Source organism: Bactrocera tryoni, chromosome 3 (genome assembly GCF_016617805.1).
Source record: "Bactrocera tryoni isolate S06 chromosome 3, CSIRO_BtryS06_freeze2, whole genome shotgun sequence".
Classification (NCBI taxonomy): domain Eukaryota; kingdom Metazoa; phylum Arthropoda; class Insecta; order Diptera; family Tephritidae; genus Bactrocera; species Bactrocera tryoni.
Genome location: NC_052501.1, coordinates 38,504,053 through 38,522,171, shown reverse-complemented (window position 1 = coordinate 38,522,171; position 18,119 = coordinate 38,504,053). Strand labels below are relative to the sequence as shown.

The following is an 18,119-nucleotide window of genomic DNA, read 5'->3' as shown; positions in this document are numbered from 1 at the left end:
TTTCAATCAGGGGATCGCCGAAGCTTTATGTGCGCCTAAAAATATGTGGAAAAAACTGCCGAAGGAAGGAAGAGTGCCAGAGAAGCTGTTAGCCGCTGTAACGGCAGTAGCAAAAAGTATTTTTGCGGAAACATTCTTGGAACCATTTGCATATTCACAGACTTCAATTAGCTAATGAGATTCCAGAGAACGAAGCTCAGTTTTAAGATGAGAGTCACTTCGTTCTCCTAAATAATCTTAAATTGAAGCATCAAATGCTCATATCTCGGAATTCAATTTCTCATTTAGCTCTCATTTGCTAGTCCACACAACATTTCTAATGAATTTCACTTCGATAAATCATGTTTAACGTGTTCAAAATTCGTGGTAAATATACATACATACATATGTATTTGCATTAACTATGTACATATGTATGTATGTACATAAATAGTATTTACCTTTTGGCATACTTATTGAAGTCACGTGTTGCTTGCTTCAGTTAATCCTTACAAGTAACCCTTCTCAATTGGAAACCCGCGTTTATGCTGTTAAGATATTTCATGCAAAACACTCCTTAGGCGCAGAGCTTTCTTATCAGTGGCAAAGCTTTAGAGCGCACAATGCCGGCCGGCACGCTCAGCAACAGAAATATTCGTTGAGCGCCAACAGTGGTGCCACAGTGGCGCAAATGATGTTAATAGCGTGCTGCTGAATTTATATGCAAATGTATGTATGTATATGCGGCAAATATATACATACATATATAAAGACTAAGTAAATATATATAGACAAAAATGCAAATGCTAATACTTCTTCACATACACTAACTTAAAAATAAATTCAAAGCGTGTTAAAAGCTGTTTATGCCACTGGGAGCGCTTAAATGGCTCATTTTTATTAGAAGAACGTTGTTGTTAGCGGAAAAATTTAGATCTAGCCAAAACTACTGCTGGATTTTTTTGAAAGTAATTTCAAGTTTAAATTTGGAATTTGTAATATTTTAAATTTCAGGCGTCTGGCAGCACTGTATACCACGCAAACGCATCACAAGCCATTTGTTTCCTAACAAAGTCACACACACACACATCTACAGCATTGGAACTTTAGTTCTTCGCCGACTGCCGTCGAAATTGATAAAAACACCAGCGCACAGGCTGCGCCGAAACACATCGTGCTCGACCGTTAAGCGCAACAGTTGCGAGCCAATTGAAGTAGCGCCTAAAAACACCAACTATTTTTAAGTGTTAAAAAAATATTTTAAAGTTTAAATTCGAAATTTGTTTACAGTTGTGTAGTGTTGCTTTGAAATTAAAGCCAGTGGCTGCCAAATGTTTATTGTTGTTCATTGTTAAGTAGCCAGTGAGTGCTGTGCATTTAAAGTTGTGGCCGTTACGCGCTAATTCAAAGTGCTTAATAAACGTGTTAATTAAAATAAAATAAATAAAAGTCTGCAAATAATTTAGTGAGACATCATTTTCGAAAGCTTCGCATAACTAGTAAGTTGAAACAAATATTTCCATATGTCTGTATATTGCCATGAGTGATTTCCTTTAAATAACACATTTAAACCGTTGCTGCGTTGCTGCCGTTGTTGTTTACTGCTTGTGAATTGAATGCAAATCACATGTGTATGTATGTATGTGTGTTTATAAATGCGAATGAATTTGAAATCAATTGCGAGTGCTGTAACCCCAGCGAGTTGGACTTATAAAGTTGGAAAATTGATATGTATGTATATACGTTGTTGTTGCTTGGCGCTGCTGCCATTCGATTGAGTTCTTTTGCAACGGCGATTGGTGTGCATTTGTTGTTGCGTGCCATACGAATTTTATAAATAAATTTAGTGTTGGTGCTAGTGGTGAAGGAAATAGCAAATCAAACAAAAAAAAAAAAATAAATAAAAATACAAATAATATGCAAATTGGAAATAAAATTAAAAAGTGCCACTTAAGCGAATGTTTGCATTATTTTTGTGAAAAAAATGCAGCAAATATAAAAATTTCAAATCGAAATAAATTCGTTGCTGTTCGAAAGCGACAACCAGTGCGCGACAACTCAATCCAAAAGCTATGTTTTTCAAATGACTTTGTGATTGAAAGCGTGTGTTTAGTATTTTCGGAAATTAAAATGAAGTAAAAATTACAAAGAATCCCGTTTATGTGAAATGTCAAAAAAATATTTGTGAAATTTTCTCGTGTTAAACAGTTATATATGAAATAAAACTGTTGGAAATATCACAAGGAAATGTAAAGAAATTTTGTGAGTGTCCTTGATGCCAGTGTAAGTTTGCTTTCCTTATTCGCCCAAAGAAATGCAGTCATTAAATGAACAAAAAATTGTAGTAAAATTTAAATTAACAATTTAAAATTAAAAATTTTTAGTTAAAAGTGTTCAAAACTAAAATGTTGTAATCTGTATAGTAACTCACTTAATGTTACCTCGAGTAAACATTTTTTAATTACTTTTTTTATTAAAAAAATATTTTCAATAATTTAATATAAAAAATACCATAAAAACTAAATATTTTATTAAAACTGTTTTTATTCCAAAGATACATATTTTATGACAATTTTGTGGAACTTTCAAACGAAAGTCTTCAAAGCTCGGCTATACGACGTCATTTTCGACAGACCCTCTGAGAAAAGTTACCTCCGCATTGACCATAGAATTACTTAGAGGTTCATATGAAGTAACAAGAAAAATTATGTGGCCATAAATTAAGTGTAGGGGAAGAAAATAAAACAAAATGTGAAAAATGTATTTTTGAACGACGTTTTTAGAAAAAATGAAAATTTTGGTGAACATTTGTTGGCATTTTTGAATGTTCACTTAAGTGTAATTGAAAAAAATCCTTCGTTCAAGACCTTGTAAATTATATCCCGAAGACCTGTGCATAATTTTATTAAGACAGGTTGAGTAGCTTGCAAGAAATCTTGACAACCGACTTTGAAAACACAGTTTCTAGAAAAACTCGTTTAAAGTTTTAAGAGTCTGCATAGTGGACCACGTTGTATTCACTTTCCAAGGTTGTATCTACTATACTATTACTCGAGTCAACTTGAAGACCATAAAACATATCGTTTTTTTTTGAAGCCTGTAAACCCATGTAACCCATTAAATGTTGTTTTTAATACCTATAATAGGTTCAAGTTTTCCGCACGAGTACAGTCAGTTGGTCTGACAGCATATAACTGCTCTATATAAGATCTAAAAATGTAATGTTCCGAAATTAAAGCGTTACTTTAGCAGTCATCCATGACTACTTAAGGAGGGGACTTGGTCAAATGAAAAAAAAAATTCAAAAGGAGACTCAAATAAAAAAGTTTTCCAAACAAGGACTTGTGTTTGAGCGCTTTCTTAAGGTATTAAAAATAATAATTCGCTCACTTGTATAATAATCTGTACTATATGTATTTATTGAACGTATCTCGTGAAATAAAAAAGTTTTCCAAATAATGATATAATATGGACCATTCGGTTTGTATGACAGCTATATATAGGATATAGTTGTCCAATATCGGCGGTTGTGACAAATGAGCAGCTTTTTGGGGAGAAAACTACGTGTGGAAGTTTTTAGATCAATATCTCAAAATTGTTGGGCAAATCCTCTAATAAATTTTTTTTCAAAAACGCTCTATATTGTTCGAATCTAGCATTAGAATAATTTCATATGGACCAAGTTGAAAAGTCGGCAATTGGTATGCCACTCTGAGCAGAAATTCTATGCCAGCCTTTGCACCACCGGACTGTAGTATGAATCGCTGTAAGCATTCTCATAGAATGTTATTTTGAAACCATATTTTCCTCTATCTTTTCGATAGAGACATAACTCAGCGCATGCTATACGAAATTGGTCCATTCCTTCGTCTAAGCGCCAAATATGCGGATCACGGTCCATCCGGTTGACTCTGTATCGAACACATCGGTCAATATGGAAGATATGTATCTTATCATGGAATATCTGTTCACTATCACCTTTTTAAGAAAAAATACTCAATACTGGCTCCAAATACTCAATTTAATGTTACACATAGGTGCTTTTGGTTGTATGCCGCAATAATGGATGAGTATAAAAGATATATAAATAATTTTAATATTTCAAATCACTAGAAGAGAAATAAATGCAACAGCTGGTTGGTCGATTTGGAACACTCCAGACACTTTTTTTTTTAATTTTTACCGATGTTTTGATATTTCTGGGAAGTGGCGGAGCTACTGCATTTTAATGATCCTGGTCAGCTCTGAAGTATATCGACTTTTGCAGAGCAGAAGTATAGTTTTCTTTAATTATTAGCAACTCGGAAAACGGGCTCCACGGAGCAGCAATTTCAGTTTGGGTAATAAGAAAAAATCATACGGAGCCAAATCTAGTGAATACGATGGTAGTATTCGTTGCGATTTTGGCTTTAAATTCGGTCACAATCGTGGCTTGACGCGAAAAAAATTCAGCTTTCATACTCAAAATATCCACCAAAATCATTAGAAAAAGATTTCAATTGAAGAGGTCGAAGGTCGTCCAGAACGAGGCATGTCTTCAACGATCTCTCGACCGTCTTTGAAGGCTTTGTATCACTCGTAGGCTTGTGTTTTAGATAAAACTGAATTGCTGTAAGCATTTTCCAACGATTCCGCACAGGAAATTTGGTTAGAAATACAAAATTTGAGAGAAATTCTTTGTTCGATTTTTTTATCCATTGTAAAAATCGCAACGCACCACTGAGGTGACCCGACTTAAGCAGCTGCCGTAAACAAGCTGGTGTTCAGATCGCGCTCATATTTGACATAGTAATTAAGGAATTTTTTTAAATATCACTTACCTGGAGAATTTAAATAACAATTCCTTTGACTTTTTTGTCACAATATAATTTCGCTGAGTTCTCTAGGAAATTTGGAGAGGACAACGATTTGCCTTCACGATGGCCATTATCACTACGTAACTTTAATAAAAACAGTTATTTTTCACTTATGCACGCATGATTATACAACTCTTCATTAAATTTGTTTTCAATTAAATCAGTTTTTCATTGCTTCACGCTCAGCTGGTGTTCTACTCCAATCATGTTAATCAAGGCTAATTTATTATCACGTGAATGCGAACAGCAAATAGTATATATACATACATATGTAAGTATAAGCAAATGTACTCTAGTGTTTTTACACCGAAAAATGCTTCATAATTCAATTAGATTACGCGTATAATTAATTTCTGATTTCGTCACTAGTGCGAATCCTGCGACGTAAGGTCGGCAGGCACAAGCCAAATGTACGCACAGCGTCTGCTGCAACAGTGCAAAACCACCCAGAGTGATTCGTTAAGCGGCCGCTGTCAGCAGATTCCATTGCATAAGCGATAAGAGCTCGAAAATATTTAATAAACACATTTTGGGTTGAGCAGTATATAATTTTATACATTATAATTGAAAGAGAAAAAAGCGAAAAAAAGAGCAATTTGCCTTAACAACTGCGTCTTAACCTAGTAGATTTAGTTGAAGAATCAGTAATTATATTTTTGTAGACGTAAATATATGTACTATATATGTTTACTTAGTGCGTTTGAAACGCGTATAATATTGATATTGATATTACTAAGCATTTCCCAATTGGTGTTCTACAGATCAGGCATCACAGAATACATACTACATACGTTATTATATAAGTATATGAAATAATTAAATTAATGTCTTTTTTTCTAAAACTTCCTGCTCTTATGCGCAATTTTCCAATTAAGAACGTCAATTACTTTCCTGAAGAATATTAGGCGTTTGATACGATTTCTCCATAGGAAAGTATCGAATCGAACATACAACTAGTATAAATAAAATATTTTACTATAATAAGATAGTGAAAGTTGCTGTCGCGCAGAAGAACCTTGTAGTAGGCACTTGATTTCGTACAGCATTAATTAAGTTTTTATAATCTATAAAGAACATCTTTGTATTTTAATTTTGTTTTATTTCAACGGGACTGAAATCTGTAAAATAAAACTTAGTAGCCTTGAAAAAAGCGGTTATGTCACTTTGATAGGCGCTGATAGCTTATATAATCGGTCGAGTTCATTTCCCTGGATGTCAATGGGCGGCATACTGGCTAATATTTCAGCAGCGTCGGTTGATATAGTCCGGAAAACACTTATTACTCGAATTGCAGAAAGCTTATTAACTGCAATTATTTGTTTAACATATATATGTACTTTATATATTCATTGCCTGTATCCATACTGATCTTCTTCTTCTTTACTAGTGTAGAAACCACTTACGTGGTTATAGCCGAGTTAACAACAGCGCTCCAGTTGTTTCTTTTTTCACGGTTTGGCGCCAATTGGAGATTCCAAGCGAAGCCAGGTCCTTCTCTTGATTTTCCAGGCCTAAAGCCACACTGATAAGGTCCAATCAATTTGTTGACACTTCTGCGCCGCCGTGTTTGAATAGCTCGGCCGGCAATCCATCGGCCCCCGCTACTTTGTTGTTCTTCAGGCGGGTAATTGCTATTCGAACTTCTTCATGGCCGGGTAATGGAACGGCTGCTAAATCGTCATTGATGTTCTCCTGGCGTTATATTTTCACTGCCGTTCAGCAGGCTGGAGAGAGTTCCCTCCATAATTTTAGTATCGTCCCACATACCGAGTTGTTGATCAGTACTTTCAGAGAGCAGGAGTGCAAGTCAAGTAAAAAATCGTTCGGCTTTCTGAGGTGAATGCAGCTTCTCGACGTTGACGTCGGCGTCGGCGTTTTTTTGCTGTACAGAGGCAGGTGCGAATCTTGGCTGGAACAAGATAGTTGTCCGAGTCGATGTGATCGATCTGGCTGGTGGTTTTTCGATTAGGAGACAGCCAGGTCGCTTGATGAATTTTCTTAACCTGGAATCTAGTACTGCAGATAGCCATATTTCGGGCGCCGGCGAAGTCGATCAGCCTCAACCCATTTGGGAATGTTTCATCGTGGAGGTTGAATTTACTGACCGTAGTGCGAAATATAACTTCTTTACCCACCCTGGCATTAAAGTCGCCAAGCACGATTTCGACATCGTGGCGAGGGCAGCTCTCATACGTGTGCTCCAAGCGCTCATAGAAGACATCTTTGGTCACTTCGTCTTTTCTTTCATCGGGGCGTGGGCGCAAATCAGCGATATGTTGAAGAACTTCGCTTTGATGCGGATTGTGGCTAGACTTCATCCACCGGAGTGAATGACAGTACTCGGCGGCGGAGACTCTCTCCCACCACGAATATCACACCAAGCTTGCACTCCTTTATATGGCCACTGTAGTAAAAGCCACAAGGACCTACTCGCCTCAGCCTTTGTCCCGTCCAGCGGCGGTGATGTTAGCCTTCACTTTAACGAGGACATCAACCAGCTGGGCAGCGGCACCTTCCCCTCAAATCGTAATCCTTAGCTCATTTGCCATGGTCGTCATCAATCATCGAAAGGGAGTCTCTTATCCGAGACTGATTGTGCTTTGCATAGAGCTTTCTCATACCCAAATACTCGTAGTTTACATATACTTAGTATTTAGTTGATATTTCTAGAGCTCCTTCTACTATTTCAAACAATTTCACTTTATCCGCATCTAAAATTATTGTATGGACTTTTTTGATGTTTTCGTCGGTAATAGCCTCTTTAGGGCGTCTACTGCGTTCATAGTTCTCGGTGCTCATTTCGTCTAGTTTCAAATCATGGTAGTAAATCAAGGCTTCAACAGTATTTTTTTTATTTTTAAGCGAATAAATCTTAAGATTAACTTTCGTTATAAATAGTATTTTAAAAAACACAACAGATAAGTGACAACGACTATGGGACTGCTAAATTATACACGTTACGTCTGTTACGACTCTTACAACAGACAGCAGAGTAGAGATTCAACTCTTAATATAAAATATATGTATGTACATATGTACAACGTTAATGTCCTACCGTATTGAATCGAATGTCTTTTCTGAATAAAAATCAATACGAATTCAAAAAAAAAAAATATTTGATTTTAAAGGAGTTTTATTGGCATACAACAATGCTTTCATTTTGACCATACGTTCAACATGTCATGTCAGTAAAAAACAGACATGGAGTACTCTTTGTGATGGGCCTATTATTCGCAATTACCGTGGCATTTTGGCGTCTCGTTCGTTTTCTGTGTTATTTGACTACTTTTTACTCTTTACTCAACAGTAGCTCAATATACCATAGAGCCTGAAAAATCAATGACTGATTTATTTTCAAATTTGCTAGAGAATGAAACTACAAAAGCAAGTGACCACATGTGTCATCTTTTTCCCGAAAGCACATATAAAATCATTCGGCGAAAGTATTTTAGAAGTTTTCTCATTTAATATTGTTTTAAATGTTCTGAAATAATAATTTGAAAAATTTGAGACACAAAATTACTTTATAGTAAGGTCAACATGTATTCTGTTATGAGGGTATGATGAAACTACATAATACAGAACCGATTACAGTTAACTTTATAAATTCATATAGATAGTGACTTCTTTAATGTTATACATCTTCTAAGTTTTTTGTTTTCCAAAAATACTATACAAATAAACATTGTAACACAAATTGCGCCTTGATTCCGATGCTGAATATGTGTTATCTGTATGAGCATAGTGTTATTGTATCTGTCATTGTTCGTTTACTTTCAAACAAGCAAAAAATTTATAACTCTGTGTAATATTCCGCTAGAGTAAAAAAAATCCAGTTTGAAGCTCTGCAAAATTTCCGATACTTGCCTTTAACGTGCTTTTACCATTCCGATTTAATTTGTCGCATTTCCTGTTAAACATCCCGCGGATTCCTTTAACTTTAACAAAAAATAAATTTTCCGCGAAGTTTGATTTGACAATTTTTTTGTCACTAAAATCAATATAAGCAAAAAGTATGTAGGTCTGGGCTACAGTCGAGCCACCGACAACTGAAAATTATTCTGAAAACATTGTATGTTTTCTTCTCTTGTATTTGTGGTGATTAATGTTTGCCACGGTTGGGAATCATATTGGATTTGAACGTGGACTTGTCAAAAAAACTATTCCAACCAATATTCTCTTGCCAATAAATTTCCATGTAAAGCAATGACGAAGTTATCCAGTTGTATTCGCAGAAAGAGAGTGCGTGGATCTCATTAAGTTGGTATAACTGCTCTCTTCAACGCCACCAAGTTTTGCATTTCCCACATTTTAGACCAGTTTCACCAGTGTCCATAGTTCATATAACAAATTGCTCTAAAAAATTAAAATATAAAATTCTTTTTATATTGGTTTTAGAAACTTAATTATTTCCTATACCTCCCACTAGAGGGTAAGATAAGATAATATAAATATGGCTGTACCGCGACCTTGTGCCTTCGCTTAAATCGCAAGGGCTCACCTAGTGTGGAATGCGACAAGTAGCCTGAGCCTCCATAGGGAGGATACATGTTTAGAGTTATTGCCAATAAATTTCTCTGCCTACTCCTTCTTCCTTTCGCAGCAGCTCCTTTATCGTATGAAGATCCACAGGGATGAAGGGTCAAGGACCTATCATGTTGGTGGATGTTACGCAGCGGGCGTGCTTGTGGGTTTCTAAATGAATTCAATGAATGAATTCCACTAAAAAACTATTTATTCATTAATTTGAAAATTGTTGAGAAATGTTTTACATGAGATGTGTGTGATATGAATAACTCGACTTGACTGACTAACTGAGCTCTATGCTATCTGAACTGTTATATGTGTGGGATGTCCACAATAATTTTAGATTTATTAAAATATAAAATACTGATACAAAGTTGATGATTGAAAATGAAAATGAAATGGAGAGCGAAAATGATTAAGCGTGCTGGCAGTCGGGATGATGCGCCAAGAAGAAGGAAAAATGGCGGTTCGTCAAGCTGACAGCTTATCCAGTTTTTGGGTTGCCATATCTATGCTTTTTGCAGAGTTGCATTTGGGGTTGCCACATTACTTTGGGGTTGCCACATATGTAACGAAAGTGGAATGTCATCTAACGGAACGCTAGAACTGTCAACGCTAATAACTAATTGTCGGCGAAAGAAACTTATCGTTTCGGTTTGTTGACGGTTCTTCCGCTTCTCGTTGACTTTGGTTGCTGGCTTTGGGTTTGAGTGTAATTGTTTTGATTTTTGCTCGATGTATATGATCGTGTCTGGTGGTATGATTGCGTTTGATGCTGATGATGACGCTTCGTCAATTGGCAAAAATGCTGCTTTGACTCTATCTCTGCAAATGCGAACTTTGCGATCTTTGACGAGAATTTCAACTGTCTTGTCGTTTCGGCTAAATACTTCGTATGGACCGTCGTATGGCGTTTTAAGAGATGGTCTAACAGCACCATCTCTCAAGAAAACGGGTGTGCAAGTTTGCAAATCCTTTTGAACGAAGACTTTGTTGTTAGCGCGATTCGACGTTGGAACGGGTTGAATTTTCCTCATCAATTCGCGTAATTTTTGAACGAATTTGGTGCCAAAACTATCGTCGTCGATGTTTTCGAAGAAATCGCATGGCAATTTGAGTGTCTCGCCATAAACCATCTCTGACGGCGACACAGCGAAGGGCAAGCATGATCATTGGCAGTGTTTCGGTCCAGCGTTCGTTGTTCTGACATTTGATAGCTGATTACATGGTTCAATAAAAAGGTTCAATCATACCGTTGGCTTATGGATGTCGTGGACTTGAACGTAGGTGTTTTGTTCCAATCATACGCGCTAATTCGTTGAATAGTTTTGCTTCGAATTGCTTGCCTTGATTTGTGGTGATTTTAGCTGGCACACCGTAGAAAGTTATCCAACCGTTGATTAAAGCCTTGGCGACGGTATCGGCGTGAATGTCTTCAATTGGAATAGCGATTGGCCAACGAGTGTATCTATCGATGCAACAAAGACAATAGCGATAACCAACTGAAACTGGCAATGGTCCGACCAAATCGATGTGAATCCATTCGAAGCGTCTACTTGGTGTAGAAAAACTTTGAAGTGCTGCTCTGTTATGTTGCGCAATTTTGGATTTTTGGCATGGAGTACAAGTTTGTACCATTTCGGCAATGGCCTTCGTCATGTTTGGCCAAACAAAGTGCTCGCTGATCATTTTGATTGTTACTGGGATGAGCCATATTGTGGACAGAGTTGAATACTTGTTGACGAAAATCCTTAGTGATGAATGGTCGTAGGTGTTTCGTTGAAACGTCACAAACAATGGTTGGTTTCGGAATATTAACTAATTTTGGTTGTAATGCTGACGTGTTGCTCTTCAAAAAAATCATTAAATTCTTGGTAGATTTTCAGACTCTCAGTCGACTCTTCAAAATTGATTGCTTCACAGGGTCATACGCTCTCCATGCGGGAGAAAAAATCGGCTACGATGTTGTCTGTTCCGGGAATGTAACAGATATCGGTGGTTACTGACCGATGAAATCCAAATGATTCAAATGTCGTGGCGATGCCTTCTCGGGATTTTGTAAAAATGCGAATGTGATTGGTTGGACCTATCATATCATAATTGTGCAGCGCCTACCATCAATCATGTGATTAAAATATTTGACTGATTGGTAAATGGCTAAAAACTCGCGATCATATGTGCTGTAGCGCTTCTGGCGGTCGGTCATTCGTTTTGAATAAAATCCGACTGGCTCAAATTTCCCTTCGTTGACTTGATGAAGAGCTGCTCCGACCGAAAAATTGCTAGCGTCAACCTGAAGTGCCAGTTTAGCGTTTGGCAATGGATGTGCTAACGTAACTGCGTCGATCAATGCTTGCTTACATTCTTCGAAAGCTCTTTCGGCGTCTTCGGTCAAAATAACTTTCAATTTATCATTTTTCTTGTTGCCTTTGATTAGAACGCGTAGTTGGCCTTGAGTTTTGGAATAAAATGGCGATAAACGTTAATCATTTCGAGGTACTTATAAAGTTTCTTGGCTATTTCAGGCTTGGGATAATTTGATTTTGTCTTATCATAACAAGTCGGTTTCGTGAGATCCTTAAATTCAGTTAGCAGCTGTTTACATTCGTTGTCGCTGTTGATTGAAAATACCGGCTTATAAATGATGAAATTAGAAACGCATTTTGCTTCGAGTTTGGTATCTCTGTCAATGAGTTGCTTGCCTTTGACATCAATCAGAAGACCAAATTTGTCGAGAAAATCTGCACTTAAAACTGGTTTTGTGACGTCAGCGATTATGAATCTGAATGTGAATTCTCTTCCTAGTCCTACGTCGATTGAAATTAGTTTGTTACAGTATGTGTTGATGATAGATCCGTTGGCGACGAATATCGAATAATTCGATGTTTTGAGTTTCTCTTTAATTGATGATTTAGGCAGAATTGAAAAATCTGCTCCTGTGTCGACTAAAAATTTAAGATGAGTCTTACGATCGGTGATAAAGAGACGGCGTGATTTTTGACTGCCCGCTTCGCTGGCCGTCGGAGGCGAAGCGGTCCTTAGTTTCCCTCTTTCTTGAACGCGCACGGTTTTGAACACTTATTGGCATCAGCGCCGAATCGATGATAATAAAAACAATTCGGGAACTTGTTAACCTGGAACGTTGTTTGTTGTTGCCTGCTGGTGTTTGACTGCGGCCACGTTGATTGCTGGAAGAATTTCCTTTGATTTCATTGATTTCTCGTCGGGGAGCGTCAATCGTCTGCTTCAAGGCGGCGAAACCATCCGCTTGGCTGTTTGACTTAGATTGTTGACCTTGAACCGCTGAAACTGAGCTGAAATTGCCATTTCCATTATTTTGTTGGCTTGTTGAGCACGCCGATCTAAATCTCTTTCGGCAATTGACACGACTGCGCGCACACTTTCACGCAATTTATTGAGCCAGAATGTTTTGATTGCATTGTCATTTAATGCACAAAACGCGCATTTGTCGAAGCAATTAAGATGGTTTTTGATCGCCCAAGTCGCACTCTTTGATCATTCGATTCAGCTTCTTGTTTTCCGAATCGGTGAAATCTTTGATCAATCGGCTTTTAAATGCGTCGTATCTCCCTTTTGTTGGTGGTGCACGCACAATATCGGCAACATTCGTGAGTGTTTCAATGTCGAGCGAGCTGATTACGTGATCGTATTTCGGTTAATGGATTGAAATTCCAGCATTTCGGAATTGCGCTTCCATTTGGATGAAAAACAAATCCGGTTCTCGTTTGCTAAAAACAAGTGGTTTCATCCCGATTTTATACACTTCTCCGGAGACTCGAGGTGCGCTGTTAGCTGTGGAGTAAATGACAGTGTTGTTTTCTTCGCTGAGTGTCACTTATGATGGAAATAATGTATAATTTTCAACTTTTTTTTGAACTCTCCGCAGATCACAACAATAAATATATTTCCCGCGACCTTTTTGACGATTGACACAAAGCAGAACAACATTGATTTAATTGACTGACCTTTAGTCATACACGCACCTTTATTCGACACGCATACACACAAATGCAACTTTACGACTGAGCTTTGAGGTCATAATAAATAAGGTTTATGTATTTAAGTGTAAAGCAGATATTTATCGGTTTTACGCATTTATATGTCCACCATCATTTGGATGGGTTGCATTTGATTGACGTGGAGCACAAATGCCATCAAAGTGAAAATAACAGTATTGTGTAATCTTTTGGCATAAAAAATAGTTTGACAGCGTGTTTTTTGCGTTAAGTCAGTTTCGTTAACGTTAAAGGGCATCACCAAAAGGTACGGTGGACAGTGACCTACCTCAAGCCGATACGCGTTAGTCATTGCGATTTACACTATGAACAAAAAGTAGTAAGACTGATAGGGATACCAAACTAGAAAAAATATATTGACAAATGAGTCTTCTTATTCTAGTCACAAGCTCATATCAAAGATGCTCAAAGAGGTTTATATCTGGGCTTTGAGGTGTGGTAGTAAATCTATAAGCATTGCATCACAACCCCATTCAAACTTTGTTAGGGTCATTGTAATGCTGAAACAAGAAGTCTACTTGTAAACCTATCCTAAGAGTATTTTGCTTCTTATTATTTCGTAGAGTATCTGAAAATTCCGTCTGCTTGTCATCCTCTATACTATACTACAGGGTCAAGAAACACTTGTCCAACATGGGCATGGCCTCTTCTGCAAACTGACATTTTTACAATATGGAACGGAAAATTGCATAACACCTGATAACACTGTGGAACATTTTTGGGATTATTGTCTGGGGGGTGAGAAATTCCAAGTCAGGGTGATGGTACTAGGTCAATATAGTAAAACCCTTAAAGGGTTTGGCGTTCGTATGTGTCAGTTTTTTTAAGACCATTTCAATTTTTTCCTTATCTAGATGTTTTTTCGCTTAGTTGTAACATTTTGGCAAAAACGTAGTTTAATATAACTCGATATGTCTCAACACATAAAAAAGGGGAAATTTCAGTACTGATTTTGTTCAAACATACGAGATGTACTTCAACCAAAATGTTATAGTGAACGAAAATTGGGTACCAAATATAGTGTGTAAAAGCTGCTACAAACGTCTAATGGATTGGAAAAATAGAAGACGTGAAAGTATGCCATTCGGTATCCCAATGACTTGGACTAATCCTGGCCAAGGTCACACCCTTTGAGGGTTTTACTATACTGACCTAGTACCATCACCCTGACTTGGAATTTCTCACCCCCCAGATTAGCTGCTGTACTGTGTAATAGATTGCTCAGCAATTTGTAGAAGCAGGCTCAAGGCTCATGGACTCATCTACGTGGACAGGGATCACATCACCACCATTGCATTCTATCTTTTTGTGGAACATCGGTTTAGATTTGCCAACAACTTCTTCTAAGCTTCACGCTGATCATGATAACAAAAATGTTAAAGTTTATAAAAATAAAATTGAACTATTACTAGTTTTAACGAAAAATCAATACAATTCGCGGATTCAAATTAACTGTTCCTTCTGTGTTGTAGAAGAATGTATAGATATTTTTAATGCTATCTCCGAGGAGTTGTTTTGGTCTACAATTGAAAATCAATACTAATAAAAAACATCAAGAGTTGCCACCGTTTTGGATGTTTTAATTCAATAGAATTAATAAAATCCGCAAATTACTAAAATATGGGTACCAGACTGAGAGGTTCAAGAACATTTAAAGTTAAAATTATTTTACAGCGGTTCCACACTGTATAAATTTACATTCAAAAGAATAAATAAAATATTTAAAAATGAGCAGTCATTCAGACGGATTTCTGTCTGAGATATTGAGACCATTTGCGTTGGAGTTAATAATGTAATGATATAAAGTAACGCTACAATTGAGTATCAAACGGAACAAAAAAGGTTTAAGAAATCTTACAACTGAACATATTTTTAAGAAAGTTGGAATGAAGCTGCTTCATTGTCCTTTTAATCTACACTCTTGTATAATGAAATGATCAGCCATAATGTCATGACATAATACCATAGATATAAATAATGAATATTTTCTGCAACGAGGTTTTCTACTTTCAAATATTACTCATACGCCCCAGCATACATATATGCAATCGTAACTTTGCTTAGTTTCAAATTTGTGATTAATTGTTACAGATTTAACCTGTACATACTAATACAACAATGGCCTGTATTAGATAGTACAGACAGTAATTCTTGGAATATTAATTGTATTAAATCTCAATACAATTTTTGGATTATTAAATTGTTTGTACACTGTGCGGTAGACACATAGGCAAGCGTCTCATGGAGTGTATAGAGTGGATCAAGAACAGATAATTCATTTGTGTGATGGTCACTGCTACTTCTACTAAGTTCATATGCTATGCTACTATTACTAAAAAAATACTAAAACTATTAATGAGGTATGTTTTAATTCCTTAAATGAATAACTGATGTGATCAACCACGAATTAGTTCATGGAATTGCTCAATAAACAATTCAACATATATTCTTAAAGTTACTAGTGTATGTGTAGTAATACAGTGAGGTTTGTGTTCAACATTTATTAATCGATGGTTTGAGTGAAATCAATGCAGTTTTATGAAGATATAGGAGTAAACTGAGGTCAATTTCTAACTAATACATATAATTAAGGGTACTGCAATTGGGACCTTTGAAACTACTTACGCCTTAGGTCGGCACTAACCAAAGCTGCTTTTCTTATGAGTTATTTTAATTATATCTAGCCGACTTTTTTTCTCGGTATTGGATCATAATTTTTTTAAGAACAGGCCACAAAGTAATAAATACAGTTTTTCAAGTAAATCTCTGAAATCGATATACGAGCTTTAATTATTTGAAATTGGGCTTAATATAAAAATTACTGTAATTTATTGTGTTTGAATGACTAAGTATGTAAAAATGTCGGCGTAATGTTAAGCTTTGTTTACAAATTTTACAAGGGATCATTGGTCATTACATGGAGTAATTAAAGATCTCATATGTTTTCTTTCTTGTTTTTTTTTTCATGAAGTATCACACCTTAAGGTGTTTCCATGACTTTGATTCCTGCAAGTTGCAAATTGTTTGAATAAAAATTTAAAATATGTTTTTTTCTTATTATATTGATCTAATATCGGACAAAAAATCCCTAATTTTCAATCAAACCATCTCAGGCTTTGTAAATACACAGTACAACAGCTAATCTGGGGGGTGAGAAATTCCAAGTCAGGGTGATGGTACTGGGTCAGTATAGTAAAACCCTCAAAGGGTTTGGCGTTCGTATGTGTCAGTTTTTTTTAAGACCTTTTCAATTATTTCTTTATCTTGATGTTTTTTCGCTTAGTTGTAACAATGATTTCTACTATTTCTTTAATTTCTCGATGTTGTTGATATTATTAGCAGAGATAGATGAACGACTCGCATGAAGTAATTTCTCAATGACTTCACGACCTTCACTGATTGCCTTCGCCACTCAAATATTTATGTTCGTCAAACAGCTAAGATCAAACTTTACACGAATCTAAAAACACAGTTGCACCAATCTAGAGAAAAATCATCGTTTCGGTTTGCGCCCTCAATTGAAATGAACCAGTCTAGGTCAAATTTGACCAGATGGTAAAATCCTCTTGCTGCTTATAAATACCAGAAAATTATAAAAAAGAAACGTCAATATGCTTCCACATCTACCAACCTTAGTACTCATACATTGAAACCAAGGCATTTCCTTCAGTTATTTATTTTAAATTCAAATAAGGGAACTATAGTTCTTAGATGAGACGAATTTTTCCAAAGTTTTTACCTTACAAATAAATATTATTCGACTTATTTCTTTCCTACCTCTTCTTTTGTATTATATACATATGTGGAGTTCAGGAAATTATAGCAATACATATATTGATATATTACATATTTGTATGTAAAAATGTTATTATGTAACAAATTGGTATCATTTGCTAGCACACTATTCAACAATGTTGCAGATATAAAAAAAAGCAAATAAATTTGCTGCGCTGATGGAATCGTAATTGAAAGGATGGCTTGTGGCACAAAGAACATACAAACAAACCATATCAACAGGTGTGTCCTTGAAAGCGCTTCACTGCATACATAGTGGCTCTATTGACAATGCCTTAAGTCCAAACATAAATTACGCTTATCGATCAGATGATAGGAACAGTGAAGAGAGAACAGAGATTACGTTCGCAAAGAGCGAAAATGTAGTGTATTGCTGTAAAAACGCAATGTAAGCGCCTTTTACGTAAGTACATATTTGCATGTGTGTAGATGCGAGTATGTGTGTTTCCATAATTGTAATAATGACAATAATATGTAGTTATCTTGTTCGACCGAGCGTTTTGAGTTCTTAGCGGCGTCCAACTGGTTCGAGTTTCAGTCAGGTTTCGAACTCATGACCAGGAAACAGCGTCCATGTGTATAGCGCACTCGGGTAGTACGGGTTTTAAATTTTGCGCATTTTCTGTATTTGATATTGCGACTGTAATAGATTTATAATACCCGGGGATAAGGACATACGACTTAACATTGATATACCGACACTGAGTTAATAGTATAATGAAGTTCTTTTGAGTGTAAAGTTATTTACATAATGCCATATATGCGTATATACATTTATATGTCAATGTATGTGCAGGGTGGTCCATAATTTTTTTGTGAAATGTCTTGTTATTTTGAAAGTGGCGGCTTTTTCTCGCTGCAACTCTTGATATCGAAATGCTAGAGCACTCATTTGCTTTTCGGCAAGATGGCTTGTAAAATTGTC

General features: G+C 36.3%; 1 protein-coding gene across 2 annotated transcripts in view; it reads left to right on the top strand.

Annotated features, from left to right (window-relative positions):
• The first annotated feature begins 1,287 nt into the window (after positions 1-1,287).
• The window catches only part of LOC120772078 (tyrosine-protein kinase receptor torso), a 144,899-nt gene continuing 128,067 nt past the window's right edge, over positions 1,288-18,119 (top strand). Inside the window, exon 1 of one of the 2 annotated variants that reach the window (XM_040100472.1) lies at positions 1,288-1,478. The gene's annotated coding sequence lies outside the window, so the exon portion shown is untranslated. Of the gene's footprint in view, positions 1,479-2,217; positions 2,263-18,119 lie in introns of those variants that run through there. The other variant, XM_040100473.1, reaches the window with a different exon arrangement.